Here is an 18,578-nt window from a genome sequence, read left to right on the forward strand (position 1 = left end):
AACATTATAAAATTGAATTTGAGCTATTTATAGTTTTATTTTATGAACAGAACTATTTTTTCGATTAGTAAACCTTCATTCAATTTTTTCATTATCAGCAAGTTTGGTTAGTTTGGTTAGGTTATGACAGTTTAATTTTATAATTAAAAAATATAAAATTTAATTTGAGGCATTTATAGTTTTATCTTATGAACAGAAATAGGTTTTCTATTAGTAAACCTTCGTTCAATTTTGTCATTATCAGCAAGTTTGGTTGGTTAAGTTAGGTTATGACAGTTTAATTAAAAAAATAATTATATATTTTTTTTAGTTTTAGGCCTATAATAATTTTTTTTAAATTTCTAATTTTTAAACTCTCATTTTGTCCGTATTAAAAAAACTGCAGCTGAAATAAAAATCGTGCCTCCCGTAACAGCCCGGTATTATGACAGTTCACTGCCACTGCCACCTGGATTTTACTCTAAACTCTCGTTTATAAAACCAGCGTTAGTTTTGACGCGTTTTCGTTGGTGAAACCAGATTTCCTTAACTGTGGTTTAAATCATCGGTTAGTTTTAACCGAAGTTTAACTAAACCATCGTTAGCGAGAATTTGGTGAAATCGGGCCTATAATCTCACCACCGTCGACCGTCGTCGCGTCGTGAAGTTAGCGGCTCTTTTCATCGGCGATTTTTCAGATTGTAATCACTGAGCTAAAAATTATAACAGCTCAGTGATTGTAATTGATACGGGTTGGTACGCCTGCGGGCGGACGCCACCACTGAGCTAAAATTATAACTGGAGGTAGCACTGCCATGGCAGAAGTCTGTCAAGAGCGTGTCGCTGATTTTGTTAGGTTGGTATAGCAGTGAGTTTTTTTAACCAATGACATGGCTTCTATAACTAGGTCTGTATAGCAGTGAGTTTTTTCATCCAATAACATGGCTTCTTTATAACTCACACCTCACGCAAACATGGCGGCTGGCGACACGCATCTTTGACATTCAGTGCTACCTCCAGTTATAATTTTAGCTCAGTGGACGCCACAAACGTGTTTTGCGGGGATGGGGACAGCTCACTTACTCTACAGATCATAGACTATACGAGCTTTGTAAATAATATTGAAGGTTCACTTGCACTAAAGGCTCGTATACTATACGAGCCTATCGAAAATGAAAAATAAATTAAAAGGGTTCACTTACTCTACAAATCATTGTGCCTATGAGCCTCGTGTATTATATTTAAAAATACAGTAGGAAGGTTCGCTTACTCTACAGATCATAGTGACTATGAGCCAAGCGTACGAATTATTTGATAATTCAGGAATCGGCTCGTATAGTATACGAGCCAAAATCATGAATCAATATAAAGGGTCGCTGTCAATGCGCCACCACGTCAAACCGCCACCTCGGTGTTTTGGTCAGAGGCGTCAACCCGCCACCACAAAAAAACCGAGGTGGTGGGTTGACGTGTACGTACAGGTCAACCCGCCACCTCGACAACAGGCCACCACGACAACCCACCACCACACAATTTTCCGAGGTGGCGGGTTGTCGTACACACTCAAGTCAATGAGCCACCACGACAACATGCCACCCCGTCAACCCGCCACCACTCTTTTACGAGGTGGCGGGTTGACGTGTACGCTCAGTGTTCGGTGCCGTCTCGCTCATAGGCGACAACGTGTCACCTCGCGGTTGGATTGATCAATAAATAAATCGGTTGGATTTATATTCTGTAGCATTTAATATATTGTACTTTGATTCAGTTAATTTAGAGAAAGTTAATGTACCTAACTCTTAAATAGCATTTCTGGACATTTTAGCTTATTTTCGGAAGAAAGATTGATAGGTAATACAATTATTAACATGGTGAAAACCCGACATTTGAAAGGGTCTCACGCCCTTAAGGGTAGGAACTTTTTAAATTCTAAAACCTTAATGCAAAACTACGAATTGGTCCGAATCCTTTAACACCAACACCTTAAAAGTTGAAATTTGTCCACAAAAAAGGGAGGAGTAGTGTTCACAAAACACAGTCCTCGCGTATTAATATGAGATGATAAAAACGTATACCAAAAACAAAAATGGAATAGTTATTAATTTTACTTAATTACCAGTGAATAAACAATTATTTTCATTAGGCGTATAAATATAGATCGATATATATAAGTTTTTATGCGCACCTACCACCACGTGTGCACGCAACATACGTGTGAAAAGCATGCATTTTATACATTTAAACCGGCGATAGTCAGGGATAGTCTTGTGCCATTTTATAATGGTGATTGCGAAAGCAAGACGCAAAGAAAATTGTATTCACTTGAATTCAAAAGGTAATTCGGGTGAAATTATCGGTATATTCTGTGATTAGACCACGAATACTAGAAGAGACCCGGTATGGATTATAAACATAAACAAATTATGTTTTAAAAAAATAGTACAACACCCCATTGCTGTAACAATTATGGTCCAAATGTTATTTCAGCTTTTGTGATTTTGAACTATATACTATCACCGCTTTCCCATGATATAGGATGTTAACAAGCTTATGGGAGAAAGTATGTTTCAGAATGCTGATACCGTTTATTTTTACATTTATTTTGTCATTTCTAATCCGTAATATTAAATAAATTGAATCACGTATATTGACGCTTTCAATTGGCTGAAGGCCACTGGGGCAGAGCCCTGATGGAATTTCTAATGTGTTTTGTTTTATGGCAAATTTACATGTCACGACCTATCCAACGAAACTTGATGATCGGATGTGTAGCAGTTTCAAAACAATAATCACAACATTTGTGTTGGCCAATTAAATATTTAAATAATGATTATGTTTATGTGTAAATGTATCCTCGACTAAACAATTTTCACAATGCGCAGTATATCGTATCTACATAGGTTAAAATAATAATACTGATTCATTTGAACCTTAATTATGCATCAAGCTGTTTCATTATACGACTAGGGTTGCTTTCAGAGAGGTGAAAGCCAGTTGAGCGGAACAAACGTGATTTGATATTTGTATAAGTAACTAAATGTAAAAAAGTCAATAGGGTTATTTACTAATGCTGGTTTTATTTATTAAAATTATAATAATTCAAATTTACCTCTTCCAGAAGTGCATTATGGTAGTTTTGACCAGGAAAATATTACAGTAGTTGGAATCTGATATTACCATCCAAAAAGGGCATTAAAGTGTATAAAAAGACAAAGGAAATTTAACATTCAAATTCAACTGTAGCCTACAACAAAAACATTGGACTTCATTTTTTACCCTTACAATCGATTTAAGTATAAAAAAAACAGTAACTATTAAAAAACGAGCATTGTATAACAACAGGAGAGGAAATTCGACATTTAAATTCAACTGTGCAACATAAACATTGGTCTTCATTTCAACCCTTGCAATCGGTTAAACTCAGCTTTATGATTGTTAATACCAAGTATTCTTGATGGAGGATATGATTGTAATGTAACTGGAATGTAGGTCTTCTGCCATTATTAGGACGATTTAGCGACGGCATTTTAATACTGGCCTTAATAATACCATTGGCCATGGGATACAGAAGATTTTGATGAAAAAGCTGGCTACAAATTTAACATGGGAATGGGATGTCTAGTTGTAGGCCTATTGATAGTCAAAGATAAAACATAGGCATAAGAAAAATGTAGGGCTATTTTAATGTAAGACTCAAATTTTAAAACACCTTTAAAAGACTAAAACTAACTGAATTATCAGTCATGTATTTCAATGTGTAAAAACGTAAAAACTGCAAAAAGACTTACTTAATGTAGTCATGAATACTCATAAACCCCGACCTACCTTCTCCACATGCCTAAATTAGATCAGTGTTCAATCTGCGTTTTATTAATAAGTGTAATAACTTACTGCACCGTCGATGTAATTCAACATAATATAACCTGTGAGGTATTCGGTATTATCGGATTAAATATAGATTTCGATGCGGTTCGATATATCGCTTATTAAATCCTGATTTCTAACATTGGCTGTTTCTAATCAGCTGGCAACACATCATATAGGTTCCCAAGAAAGTAGTCACCGGTCCGTATCCCTCCGCTCCTTATTTATGCTCCACGCATTGAGAAAGTAGTTCCGTATATTTTCTCGATTTGCAGTGAATTCCGCACCTTAAAAAAAATGTTTGAACGGTATTTTATTGTTTATTATGATCATAGGAATGGTTTAAAAACGTTTAAAAGAACAGTCTAGAAAGTTCAAAAATACCTTATGATTCTCTTGTTTACATTTTTCTTGTAAACAAAAAACCTGTCATGGCTACTTTAGTCCCATAAGCATAATGTTAAAAATTGGAAATTTTAAGTTCGTTTTAAATTGCATTAGCATTATCTAATTGAAATTTGTTTGTTTAAAAACCATCTCACTATTAGTCTAAGTAATTTTGTTAAGTTTGGCTGAAATGCGTTCAGCCATTATTGAGTGATGTTTCTCTATTTGTTGCATTGAAGTTGATCCCAAAGAGCTTCGCTCGCTCCGCTCAATTAGACCCATAAAAATTTGACTTAGGATTATAACCTGAAAAAAGTCAAAGCCAAAGTCCTTTATTTTTGTTAACCTGATTTTCGTTAAAAAAATGTTTTTTCGCAAGATAATGACTTTTGGTACCATTTGCCTCCGTTTAATAACTGATCAACGCTGTTTATGGCGAAATAATATTACATTTGGATGTTAAAAATGTAACTGGCCTAAGCGTTTATTTCAAGTTACGGCCTGATTCATACGTTGGAGTACAGTGCTACTTTACTAATATTACAAATGAATGTTTGTGTGTTTGTTTGGGGTTCAATCACTCAATAACAATTCATTGGGCACATCGGGATTAGGCTGAAATTTGGCATGATGATAACACTTTCCTGATTAAAATATAGGCTTGTTATTACCTCAAAACTTTTTTCTTTCTTTTTGCCTTTTTGAATATCTCTCGTATGTATTTAGAACAATAGCACAGTATGCCTCATTATTAAAAAATCAGGAACGAACCACGAATTATTACTGGGAAAGGTGAACGAAATGCATGTTGTAAAATGTAGACATGGACACCTGGTGCAAAGTATTTGGCCGATTTTTTAATATAAACAAACCCATAACAGTCAGTACTGGGAACTTTAAAGGAAATATTAGGGAACAGAATACAGGGGTGTCCCGTTAATCCCCTCGCACGTTTCTACGAATGGACTTAATCTGGCATTTCTTAGATTTTTCTTTTACATCAACAGGCCATTCCAGTTATTGAGGTGTCGGGTCACTCAGGTCAGTTCACTTTCCCGTAGTTGCGAGATCGCGATTGTCCTTTAATTTCCAACCTAAATAGGCCTACTGTTTTCATTTCACGTAGTAATCACAAAAGAGAACCAAACTAATATTCTGCTGTTGATAAAACTATTCTATTCCTTGTATTAATTTATTTTATTTTGTCGTCGGATTATACTTTTTGAAAGATTTTTAGACAAAAACAAAACAATCCAAATCACTGTTTTGAATGATATTGGACACGTTTCTTTAAAATTGTACTAAAACGTCACTTACCAAATACCATAATGTGACGAGATAATACGTTATCTGAAAACAATTGGCGACCTGTTTAGTGTAATCATCTTCCTACCAACTGTCAATTATATCTTTACGTTATAATTTATTTACAATTAGTGAATAAACGGAACTAGCTGCTGTGCCCGTGATTCGCAACGGGAAGATGTACCAAAAGTCCATACTGCCTAATCCAAACACTTGTTAAGTAGATTGAATTTTTAAACAAATAGCAATCAAATTTTTACAAAAATGTATGCCCTACATTGTAATTACCCTACTGTTTACATTAAAATATATTAATAACATAATTTTTATAACTTATGGTTATAGAATTTTCTTCATTTAAATAATCAATTGCATAAATAAACCTACCACATAGTTGTGTAAATTACATAATGTTTACAATTAACATATGTTCTTCTTCTCATTTTTAATTTCTGACAACAGCTGGAGTTACATAACAATGTCTGTTTCCCATGAATCTTATGGAGTAATATGAACCTGTAGAGGGCCCCAGGGGCCTCACCCTAATTATTTCCCTAAAAAGAAAGTTTCCTGCACAACTTCACGTTACGCTCTTTCCAAATGACATCAAAAACATGCTAATCGGTTTAGTAGGTAGTTTCGGAGGAGTAAATGTCACAGAAAAACCTGCTTGCGTATTAAATAAGTTAAAAATCCCTCACCTCAGAATTTTGAAAGCCCGTGGAGAGCAGATACTAGTTCAATATCGAAGGTGGGGGGGGGGGTAGTTCTAATCCTCGGAGCGGTAGCTTGATTTTTGTCCAATTTGAGTCCAATCGGTTCAGTACAGCTTATAGTTTATCTCATACAAACACACAAACACCACCTCTTCTTTATAATAGTATAGATAGATTTAGTAGATGATAGATGTCATTATTATGTGATTATTGTTATTGTTTATATTTGATTTGTTTACAAGCTGTACACAGATTTAGTTTAGTTAGTAAAGATACTTTTAAATATGAATCAATTATTTCATACAATTTTCAACAGTACATTAGTGGAATGCCCCGAACCCATTGTGCCAAGAGTAAAAGTACGGTATTAATGCTACTTTGATATTATCCGGAGGCCACCCTTATACAGCGTGCTGCAGCGGTTATGTTATCATAAAATATGTTTGTAGAACTTTCTTAGTTTCGTTATGGATGGAATGATACCAGATGAGTCATACCATCGCCAAATCCCCTCCAAGTAGGCCAAGTTCAGGTCGTTGACCAATGGCCGGAGCGCGCGCATCACCTGTCACCGCCTGTATCTCAGGTATCGTCACTCATGTTGATGTTGTATTGTTAGATTCATAATGAAACGAGGAAACCCAACCTAACATAACCGCTACAGCGCGCAGTATTTACTCAGTATCTACTCGGCGGAGTTCGTGTGGCAGCTAGGGGTGAGGACGCATTCAACTCAATCTTGCCTTCTGGGAGGCAGAACTCAAAAACCGCTAATTGCAATTGCAATCATTTCATATTTGGACAGTAAGTTAATTAAAGTATGTTCTTTCTAATCATGTTTTTTTTTGTCTTAGGTAAAAAAATCCCTCTAGAAAACAAGCGGCCTCCGAATAATACCAAGTAACGATACGGTATTTCCTGAAGCATGAAATGGAATTTCAAGCAGAGCATGATAAATTCAATAGAAATCTTGGTTTAAGATATCTCCTAATGAGATTTTTGGAATATATCTATCTGGTATGCACTTCTCTGGGCAATACCCTTGACTCAAGAGGTCAAAGTACGTTACCAGGTTGGGTCGAGTCTATAGTTCTGTATCCTTTCTCAAATTCTTCTAAATAGAAAAGCAGGTGCGCGCTAGTCCACACAAAGTACATTTTAGTCTGTTGTACTCTGTATCAACTATGTATATTTTGTTTTATGTTTTTGGTTGAATGTATTATTATTTTCACCACAATACGGTTTCAAGAGAAATTATAACCGAACAATACATTTTCATAATTTTTGTTTAGGCCATACACACGTGAATTATAATTAATTGATGAAGTTGTTAGGTAACTATTTTGTAATTCATTGTCATAATGCTGAAAAAGAAAATAAGTATGGGTATTATACCAGGTATACACCTACAAAAAATCCTAAGAAACTAATAACTTATTTTTCAAAATTACTAAAGTTTCATGTTTTTGTCTTCAATAAAAATATGCGAAAACATAACAAATATTGTTATTTTAATTCTAGAATGACCCTAAGTCGTTAATTTGTAGTGAATTTATATTACAAAAGTTTTTTTAAACAATAAACGTTGATTAAAAGGAAAAATTGTCTTGCGTGGATGCGCGTGTACTTTATTTCCATGGCAGATATTTTTAGGAAAACGAGTCGAAAATTAATGAATTCACAATAACTAATGTCTAGTTAACTTAACAGTAAACTAGATAACACAAGTCCATGTAAACTGCAAAAAAGTGATGCATTTTATAATACACAGACAACAGCGGCTTTTGCCAACAAAGATGGTGGGTTGACGTGTACGCCCCATGTTAACTCTCGTCAAACCGCCACCTCGCATGTAAGCGACAACGTGCCACCACGTCAACCCGCCATCACTATTTTATGAGGTGGCGGGTTGTCGTGTACGCTCAATGTTCGGTGTCGTCAACCCGCCACCTCGCACGTAGACGTCAACCAGCCACCACGTCAACCCGCCACCACACTAAAGAGGTGGCTGGTTGACGTGTATGAACATGTCTAAGCACCACCAGGACAACGTGCCACCACGACAACCCGCCACCACACATTTTTCCGAGGTGGCGGGTTGTCATGCACGCTAGAGTCAACGTGCCACCCCGACAACGAGCCACCACGTCAACCCGCCACCTCAAACTTCTTCTTCTTTTTGATGGCTGGTTGACTTGGTGGCGGGTTGACGTGGTGGCGCCTTGGCGCGTTCCCAATATAAATTATAGGAATAGGCTCGTATACTATACGAGCCTGCAGAAAAATATTAGATGGCTCACTTACACTACAGATCATAGGCACTATGAGCTGTAGAGTAAGTGAACCCTCTTCAAAATATTAGATGGCTCACTTACACTACGGCTCATTTAGCTACTCGTTGCGCGGTTTGCGTTCGTGAAACTCTAGGCGCTATGCCCGGCTTCGACTGCTGCGACTGCCTACATAAGTGTATTGCATCATCTCAATTATTTATTAACACGAAATAAATATGTATGCGCAAGTAAATTTATTACATTTTTGGACTGAATATACTTTAAAAATGGAGGGAGCGTGACTTTTATGTTTAATTTAATGAAACGTTATAGAATAAAACATATTTTGAGTAATATCAGGTTATATAATACACACTTGTATGATCCAGATACAGATCTACAGACAAAACCTGTGGTCCGATTTAGATTAAATTTGGTATGGCTTTATCCACGAGTCACTAATTGTTTAAGCACGGGTTGAGAAATAATGGCAAAAATTTATAAAAACAGTTCACCGGTTTAAAATATTTCTCAGTTACTGTGAGTTGCAAAATAAATTGTATACAAAAGCATGTATGTACACAGAAAATATAGAGGACTAGATGTATACAGAAGACATATAAAAAATACAATGCGCACACAACTATCAACGTTTACTTATGTAAAATTAATGAATTTGTTGTATTGAGTTTTTTTTACATTATGACGAAGCCTTAACAAAAAATATTTTTTTAATGTTACTCTAAGGAGTTCTAGGGTGTTAAAACTATATTGTATTTATCTTTTGTGGAAGATTCTGTCCACGATTTATGATTGCTAGCAATTTAATTCAAACATTTAAGTCTCTGTACGTGAAGACTAAAAACACGAAACAAACTTATTTAAAGTGATAGAAAAGATTTGCTCAGGTGCTTGGCGTTTGATACCTTTTGGGGATAAATATAGCCTCTACTTCAAAGGTCTACAAGTTGGTTTCACACCAACATTTCATGCACATAATATGAAATCTATATCATTAATACGCGAACACGAAGTTTGTCGGTTGAATCCTCCGCCATTTCTTAACCGATTTTATCCATTGACGTCTCATTGGAAAGAGCGTGTTGCGTAGATTTGCAAACTGGCCTAACATTTTTGAAAAAGTCCCTTGACCTCTGCCCCAGTGGCTTTTTAAGTTCCCATGTTATCCTTAAGAAGAACATAATATTGTTTACATCAGCTGTATAATTTAATTGTGTTATTTGTTTTTCAATTCAACGAAACGCATTGGTTACATTTTACTGATTTTGTGGAAATTAACGATTTATCCATATAAAGCCCAAAGTACCCATGAACTTTTGAGAAAACTACAAGTCACACCCCCCATAAACCATATACTTAAAATGTTCGTCACGACAAGAAAACTAGCGCAAAACTATCCATTATTTTATAAATTGCCCTTAAAGGTTGTAATTGCTTTCCAACGTGAAATTTCCATATACCTAAATGATAAAAATAACTCAACTGTACTTATTTGTACATTAAATCAGGTGTGATTATTTGTTTGTATTACTGTATTCTGTTTTGTTCATTTCAGCTTAAAGCCGGGTTTTCCTAGGCGCGGCCAGCGGAGAGAGGAACGCGGAGAGCGGACTCCACTTGTCTTAGGCAATTTAATGTTACTGTTTTCCTAGAAGCGGAGCGGAATGCCATGTTAATTTCAATTCCGCTCTCCGCTCGCCGACTCCACGCCTAGGAAAACCCGGCTTTAACTAAACCAATCAAATACTTATGAAGTCAAACGGGTTGAAGTCCGTGGGTAACAGCAAGTTATTTTAATTTACATTCGTACATATTACAATGTAAAAAATCGAGAAAGCCTGGACAATTTGATTTATTTTACCAAAATAGTAAAAATTAATTGACAGGTTACTGGAATTCTTGAGCAATAATTGATATATAGATTTCATATGTGCATGAAATGTTGGTGTGAAACAAACTTGTATACCTTTAAGCTAAATGGTTTAAGTTACCTGGCTTCGTCAAGTGATCCTTCTTCAGTATTACACTACTATAGTTTCGGACTTGAAAATAAGTCCATCTTCAGAAAACGTCAAATTGGTTAGATGACCTATTGACGTTTTTGTTAACCTGAAGATGGACTTATTTTCAAGTCCGAAACTATAGTAGTGTAATACTGAAGAAGGATCACTTGACGAAGCCAGGTAACTTAAACCATTTAGCTTAAATTTAGTGATCCAGAGGCTACCTCACCATGTATACCTTTACCTTTGAAGTAGAGGCTATATTTATTCCCAAAAGGTATCAAACGCCAGCTCCTGAGCAAATCTTTTCTATCACTTTAAAGTTTGTTTCGTGTTTTTAGTCTTCACGTACAGAGACTTAAATCTGAGTATTAAATTGTTAGCAATCATAAATCGTGGACAGAATCTTCCACAAAAGATAAATACAATATAGTTTAAAACCCTAGAACTCCTTAAAAAAAATATTTTTTGTTAAGGCTTCGTCATAGTGTTAAAAATACTCAATACAACAAATTCATTAATTTTACATATGTAAACGTTGATAGTTGTGTGCGTATTGTATTTTTAATATATCTTCTGTATACATCTAGTCCTCTATATTTTCTGTGTACACAAATGCTTCTGTATACACTTTTTTTGCAACTCACAGTAACTGAGAAATATTTTAAACTGATGAACTGTGTTTATAAATTTTTGCCATTATTTCTCAACCCGTGCTTAAAAATTAGTGACTCGTGGATAAATCCAGATACAAAATTTAATCTAAATTGGACCACAGGTTTTGTCTGTAGCTCTGTATCTGGATCATACAAGTGTGTATTATATAACCTGATATTAGTCAAAATATGTTTTATTCTATAACGTTTAATTTAATTAAACATAAAAGTCATGCTCCCTCCATTTTTGAAGTATTCAGTCCAAAAATGTAATAAATTTACTTGTGCTTACATATTTATTTCGTTTTAGCGAATTTCCCATATAGGGAATAAGCTGGTACCGTAGTACTCATGGTAAGACCTGGACCCGGGACCGATTTTTTTTTTCGTTTTGAGGTCCCTAGAGGCCAAAAACACCATCCGTTCAAATTCATATATATATATATATATATATATTTATATATATATGTGTCCGTTAGCGCGATAACTCAAGCAAAAATGATCCGATATTGATTAAATTTGGTACAAACGTGTAAACCTACGTTTATTCGAACGAGTTCGCGAACCAGCATGATCGGACCATGGGAACGGGGGTTTATGGGGGGTTTTATGGGGTAAAAATGGGTTTTTCCCATTTTTGACCCAAAAAACATCAAATTTTGCAATTTCTTTCTAAACTATTTTGTAGAGCTTAAAAAACAAATAATTTAGTATATTGAAGCGTTATAATGCGCCTAATGGTTACGGAAAAATTCCAAAAAATTGCAAATTTAAAATTCCCATGTTATTCTTATGGAGAATAAGTAAACTGTTGTAGTTTGCTTGTTTATTTGAGTAGTGACAATAGAAGAAAGAGTCGGCACTTGGGGCACGTTTTCCCATAAGAAATAACATGGGATCATTTTTTGGCCACTAAAACCAAAAATCCTGATCCCATGTTATTCTTATGGGAAAAAACATGGGGATCATTTTTTGGCCACTAAAACCAAAAATCCTGATCTTTGCCTAAATATCCCTATATAATTGTCAAACCTTATTTCTTACTTATTCCCTATAAATATATTCTATATTAAGCTAAAAAAGCTATTTCTTATATTTATTGACCCTTACAAGTGTAAATGTAGAGTAGTGACAATAGAAGAAAGAGTCGGCACTTGGGGCACGTTTTTCCCATGTTATTCTTATGGGGATTATTTTTGGCCACTTTTTTTAAGACCCTGATCTTTGCCTATACAAGCCTATATAAATGTTCAATACCATTGTACAACTCCATTACTATTTCAAATCCACATCCATTCACAAAATCATCAACTTGACAGTGCGAGGTTTGTACGCGAACTCGGGCGCGCTCCCGGCTCATGGCGCGCTCCTGCTTCTTGCCTCTAGTGGTGGGGCTGTGAAATGCTGCTCCTATGGGTCTCTCTTCTTGTCTCTAGTGGTAGCTCTTGATCGAGTCCTGGATTTGTTGAAGTAGTTTCTAAAATTTTATAAATTAAAAAAAAAATTGAAAATTTCTAAAAGTCTATATATAGAGGTGGTATCAGCCCGAGACCTCATTCCTAAATATGAAGCCGTCATGTCAACACTGCTCCGTGTCGCTCTCCAACAAAAGCAACCTGATTCGCCACTATAAGGTAATGCATCAAATGAAGGTGAAACTGTGTGAAGTTTGTGATTTTATATGTGATAGCCACATGGCTCTAAAATCACATATATTACAAAATCACAAGAGTTGTAGTTTTTGTAAGAAAAATGTTGTTGGTCATTTTAGAAGACATAGAAATTTTTGCAATAATTGTCCATACACAATGATTAAATTTATTGGTGAGTCGATTAGAGCTGACCTTGAAAATACTCTTAAGTCTTGTTCTCTCCCAATAAAATGGACTTTAGTAAGGAGAATTAAATTTATATAATATTCAATGGATCAAAATGGAAAATTAGTTAATGAAAAAGAATGTATAGCGGATTTTAGAAGCCTTACTACCTTAACTATTGAGAAGCGAGATTTAAAATCTCAAATTGAAAATGCACTTTTAAAGATTGACACATCGATTCATAAATATCAAGCCCAAGGCAGTGGATGGATATATGACCATACTAAATATTGGCAGTTGCATGTTTACAAGTATAAGCCCTTAACTCCAAAGTCATATATCCCCACACCAAAAAGTATTAAGTTGACAAAAGCAGTTCTAAATATAAAAAACACAGATAATAAATGCTTCCTTTGGTCAGTTTTAGCAGCTTTATATCCAAGGAACTTTAACGAACATGCTGAACGAGTATCTAACTATACACCCTATGAAACACAGTTAAATATGACAAATATAAAATATCCTGTAAAAATATCTGACATAGATAAATTCGAAAGACAGAATAATATAAGTGTCAATGTATTTGGAGTTGAAGACCAGAAATGTATATATCCATTAAAAACAATCAAGCTAGATAGTAGTAATACTCATATAGATTTATTATTATTACAAGAAGGTCCTAAATTACATTATTGTTTAATTCATGATTTTAATATGTTAATGTCCACTCTATAAAATATGAACATGAATACTCTTGCTCTTGGTCATTATAAAATTGATCAAACATAAATTGTATGTGTAGATATAAATTAAATACAAATGTTAAAAAAAGTCTTTTATTTATTTACCCTTACCATCCTCTTGATAGAATTGGTCAAACATAAATCTATATTTGCCATTATTCTTTGACCTTTCTTTGTCTATTACGAAAAAGCCATATTTAGTTTTATCCCAACATTGGTGGCAGAGATTTTTAAATTGGTCAAATGAAAAGTCATTGCCAACATGGTTGCAATATACATGTTTTAAATTTAAATCATCTTGTTTGAATAATATTAGGAAATTAACATTATCACGTAAATGTTTGTGTACTTTGCTGTAAGATTGACACAAGTAAAAACAGTTAATATTTTTATGTCGACCCATTGAGAAAAATTGTGTAATATTTGGACTATTTATGTCATCAAATACAACAACTGACTGTGATTTTACATCATTTGGTGTGATTTCACAGTCAGTAAACGTGTGTAATTTCACTTCGTCACACAAATTAAATATTTCAATTATTTTTTTATATTTTTCTTGTTCTAACGATTTGGATATTAAATATAAGTTTGTAAATTTTAATCCTTCCTTTCTTACAATTAAATTGTAAATTACAACCGTCTTCCCACTTCCACTTGGACCACAAATAACACATCGAATATTGGTAGGAAATAGACCCAACTTCTTTGGTATATTTTCCTTAGTATGTACTATTTTAAATTTATGTTTTTGTTGAATAAAAGCCATTTTTTATATAATAAAAATGGTAAAAAATGATAATAAGAAAACATGTAAAAAGGGCAAAGGTTTATTCCTAAAGCCTTACAGGGGTCGAGGATTATTGAATACTCTTATAAATAACCTTCCATTTCCACTTCACATATCATCATATCAATACTGTGGACCTGGAACGAATATTCGTGAGAATTTAGCTAAAAATGTACCTCCAAAAAATAAACTAGACTCTTACTGTAAAGAGCATGACATATTCTACATGAATAATCCCGATACCGCTGCTCGGAACAAAGCAGACATGAGATTAGCAGACTTAGCTTGGACTAGAGTAACTGCCAAGGACGCAAGTCTTGCTGAAAGAGCTGCAGCTTATGCGGTGACAAATTTGATGAAGGCAAAAGCAAAAATGGGAATGGGATTAAAATTTAATAAAAAAGATGGACAACTACCAGCTGTTAGAGGCCGCAAAAGACGTGCCTCACTTCCGGGGGGTGTACCTAAAAAACGAGCTAAAAAATCTAACACCAAGAGTAAAAGAGTGCGGAATAGTTAATTTAGACAGTTCATCTGGCACACATTGGACAGCATATCGTAAAAATAAAGATATTGTAATTTATTTTGACCCATTTGGAATCCAACCTCCAAAAGAAGTAATTAAATATTTTGAGGGATATAAAATATTCTATACAACCGATCAAATACAAGATTTAAATAGTTCTATTTGTGGAATTTTATGTTTATCATTCATAAAAAATTTTTGTTAATAAAAATGGATTCATTTACTATAACATTTTCGGGTACAGAGCCAGAGCTAAAGTCAGTGTTCTTTCTACCATGTATTTGATTTTACAAAACCATGTTTAGGATCTGTTTTATTGGGATTTAAAGGTGTTTCTACTCCTGGTGTTCAGTTTGAATCTACAAATAAAATAAACATTAATAATGTAAATGTGATTAGAGTAAAATGTAATATTGCAAACGGGTCCTATTTAAACGGAAACAAATCACACACCATACATAGCTTTTATCAAGAAGCTCCTCCTGGCTACAAAATTATCGAAGTTCCAAGAAATATTATATATTTTCCTGTAAATAAGAGAAGTTTAGATGTTGTCAGTATTACATTTGCCGATCAGCACGACAAGGCAATTGACTTTAACGGAGAAGAAACTACAATTACTTGTCATATAAAAAAGATATGAGAATTTATAAGAATTTATCTATAAGTGTACAAAATGCTAGGTTCCTAAAATCAATAGGACTAAAGTTAAAATTTTCTATTAATAAAAATGGAAGATTTTCTAGACGTTACAGGGAAATCCCAATTCGACGATAGTGTGGTTAAAATTACAAATCACTCCTATGTTCCCCACAATACTTTGGCAATAAATAATTCTGATGAAATTCGAATATGTATTAATAATCAAGATTTGCTAACTCTGCCATGTAGGAGTTATCTGTATATTAAGGGAGGAATTGAAAATCATGATAAAGGCCATTTTATAAATAATGCATTTGCGTTCTTATTTGATGAAATTAGATACGAAGTTGCAGGTAAAGAAATATACATTGTAAGAAACCCAGGAATTTCTAGTCTTATGAAAATATTGAGCTCTTACAATAAAACTACTAAATTGTCAAATGTAGCATTTGATTCTGACACGAATTTAAAAGAGTTCCATAAAGGTGGCAAGTTTAGTACATGTTTGCCATTAGAGCTGTTAATGGGTGTATTCGAGGATTTTAATAAGGTATTAGTAAATGTCAAACAAGAATTGGTGTTGAAAAGATCGAAAAATGATTTGAATTGTATATTAACAACCACTAGTGCCCCAGCCAGTGGCACTGCTGATACGATTCCCAAAATTACACTTAATTCAATTCAATGGGTAATGCCACATGTGATACCATCAGATGGAGAGAAAGTTACAATTACAAAAGATGTTATTGCAAAATAAAAATTTGCAAATTGCATTTAGAAGTTTAGAGTTGCATGAACTTCCATCATATCCCAATACTACAAGACATACATGGTCAGTAAAGACATCTTCAAGTTTGGAGAAGCCTAGGTATATTATATTTGGTTTCCAAACAGCTAGGGATAATAGTGCACGAAAAAGAACTGATGAATTTGATCACTGTAAATTAAAAAATCTCAAAGTATTTCTAAACTCTGAATATTATCCTTATAGTGATTTAAATCTTGACTTTGAAAATGGAGATGTCTCTAAAGCTTATGAGATGTTTATGAGGTTTAGAGAGACTTACTATAATACTATCCCAGATCCTATGATTAGTAGGGCTGAGTTTATGAAGAAATATCCACTAATTGTAATAGACTGTTCTAGACAGAACGAAACAGTGAAGGAAGGAATTGTTGATATTAAATTAGAGATTGAAACTGCAGAAAATGTGCCAGCAAATACATCTGCATATTGTTTGATAATACATGATAAAGTGTTTGAGTACAATCCTTTGTCAAATGAGATAAATAAAATGTAAATAAAAGATGAAAAACATTCAACAAGAATTGGTTGACTCTGCAAATCAAATACGAGAGAAATATAGAGCTTTAAAACGTGGCAAGTTTCTAGAGGCTGAAGAGAGGCTCCAAACATTCCAACCTTTAATATAGAGCCATTACAAGAATTAAAAAAAAATTACATCAGAGAGGCCTCGAATGGAGATACTCCCAATGACTCCATCTAGAATATCAATGATACCAAGATTACAGCCATTACAACCGTTACAACCATCCACTCCACAGAAATTAGATTTTGGTCTTTTAGCATCAGACTATTTAGGAAATTACCTCAGTAAAAGTAGTATGACAGACACTACATATGGTATTAGACGAGAAGCAAATAAATTTTTTATTGGAAATAAGGAAGTTGATATTGCCAATGATGATGTTACAGTTGCAAATAAAACCTACAAGGGGATAAAAGGTTTATGGGAATTGTTAACGTTAAAAGAACCTGAGAACTATACTCAGGCTGATTTGCAAAATTATAAAGAGATTTTGGAAGCTACAAATGGACATTTAAAGAGTTACAAAGATGGTGCACCAATTTCAAGTAATAGACATACTAAATATCTTAATATAATTGAACCTCTATTTAAATCTGTTGGTGAAGGTTTGAGACAAGTGACTGGTAATAAAATAGACTATATTTATTGGGATGATCCTAATGAGCTTGTAGATAGGTTAAGACTTCTTTGGCTAAGTCGCCAAGCTGGTAACTCAGGAGTGGATAATGAAATAGATTCCATTATTGAGGAATTAAGAGAAAGTGGAATTATTTATTAAATAAAAATATGTTTATCGATAAATTTTATCGTTTATATAATCCATATAATAAGCCTGCAGAACCCAGGGCTAGTAGTGAACCTACTTTAAATTTACAAGACGATAGTTGGAATGGTTTAAACCATAAAATTGGTAATGTTAAAGATGGGGAGTTTGTAGATGATGTATCAACTTTGGGACAGACATTAACTAGAAAAGGTGGTGTCTTTTTACAAGGTAAAACTAAATATGAGTTTTTAGAATCTAAGAATAAAAATTGGAATGCTAAAAAACAGAAAATTACTAATGTGGAAAAGGGTGAAAGTTTAGATGATGTGCCCACTTTACAACAGACTTTAATACGAACAGATGGTGGTACATTTGTACAAGACAATAATAATTATGAATTTTTAGAATCAGAGAATGGTGTTTGGAATGCTAAGAAACGGAAAATTACTAATGTAGAAAAGGGTGAAAGTTTAGATGATGTGCCCACTTTACGACAGACTTTAATACGAAAAGAAGATGGTAAATTTATACAAGATGATAATAATTATGAATTTTTAGAATCAGAGAATGGTGTTTGGAATGCTAAGAAACAAAAACTTAGCAATTTGATGGAAGGTACAGATAGTAAAGATGCTGTGAATGTTTCACAAGTTCCAAAAATGGAAGCAGGCTATTGGAGTTTTTATAATAAAAGGTTAGTACGTGTTAAACCTGCCATTGATGAAACTGACTGTGTTATAAAAGAACAGACTATAACTT

The sequence above is a fragment of the Macrosteles quadrilineatus genome, unplaced genomic scaffold (assembly GCF_028750875.1).
Source record: "Macrosteles quadrilineatus isolate MER2022 unplaced genomic scaffold, UCM_ALF_1.0 Scaffold_1__1_contigs__length_201487025, whole genome shotgun sequence".
Lineage (NCBI taxonomy): Eukaryota > Metazoa > Arthropoda > Insecta > Hemiptera > Cicadellidae > Macrosteles > Macrosteles quadrilineatus.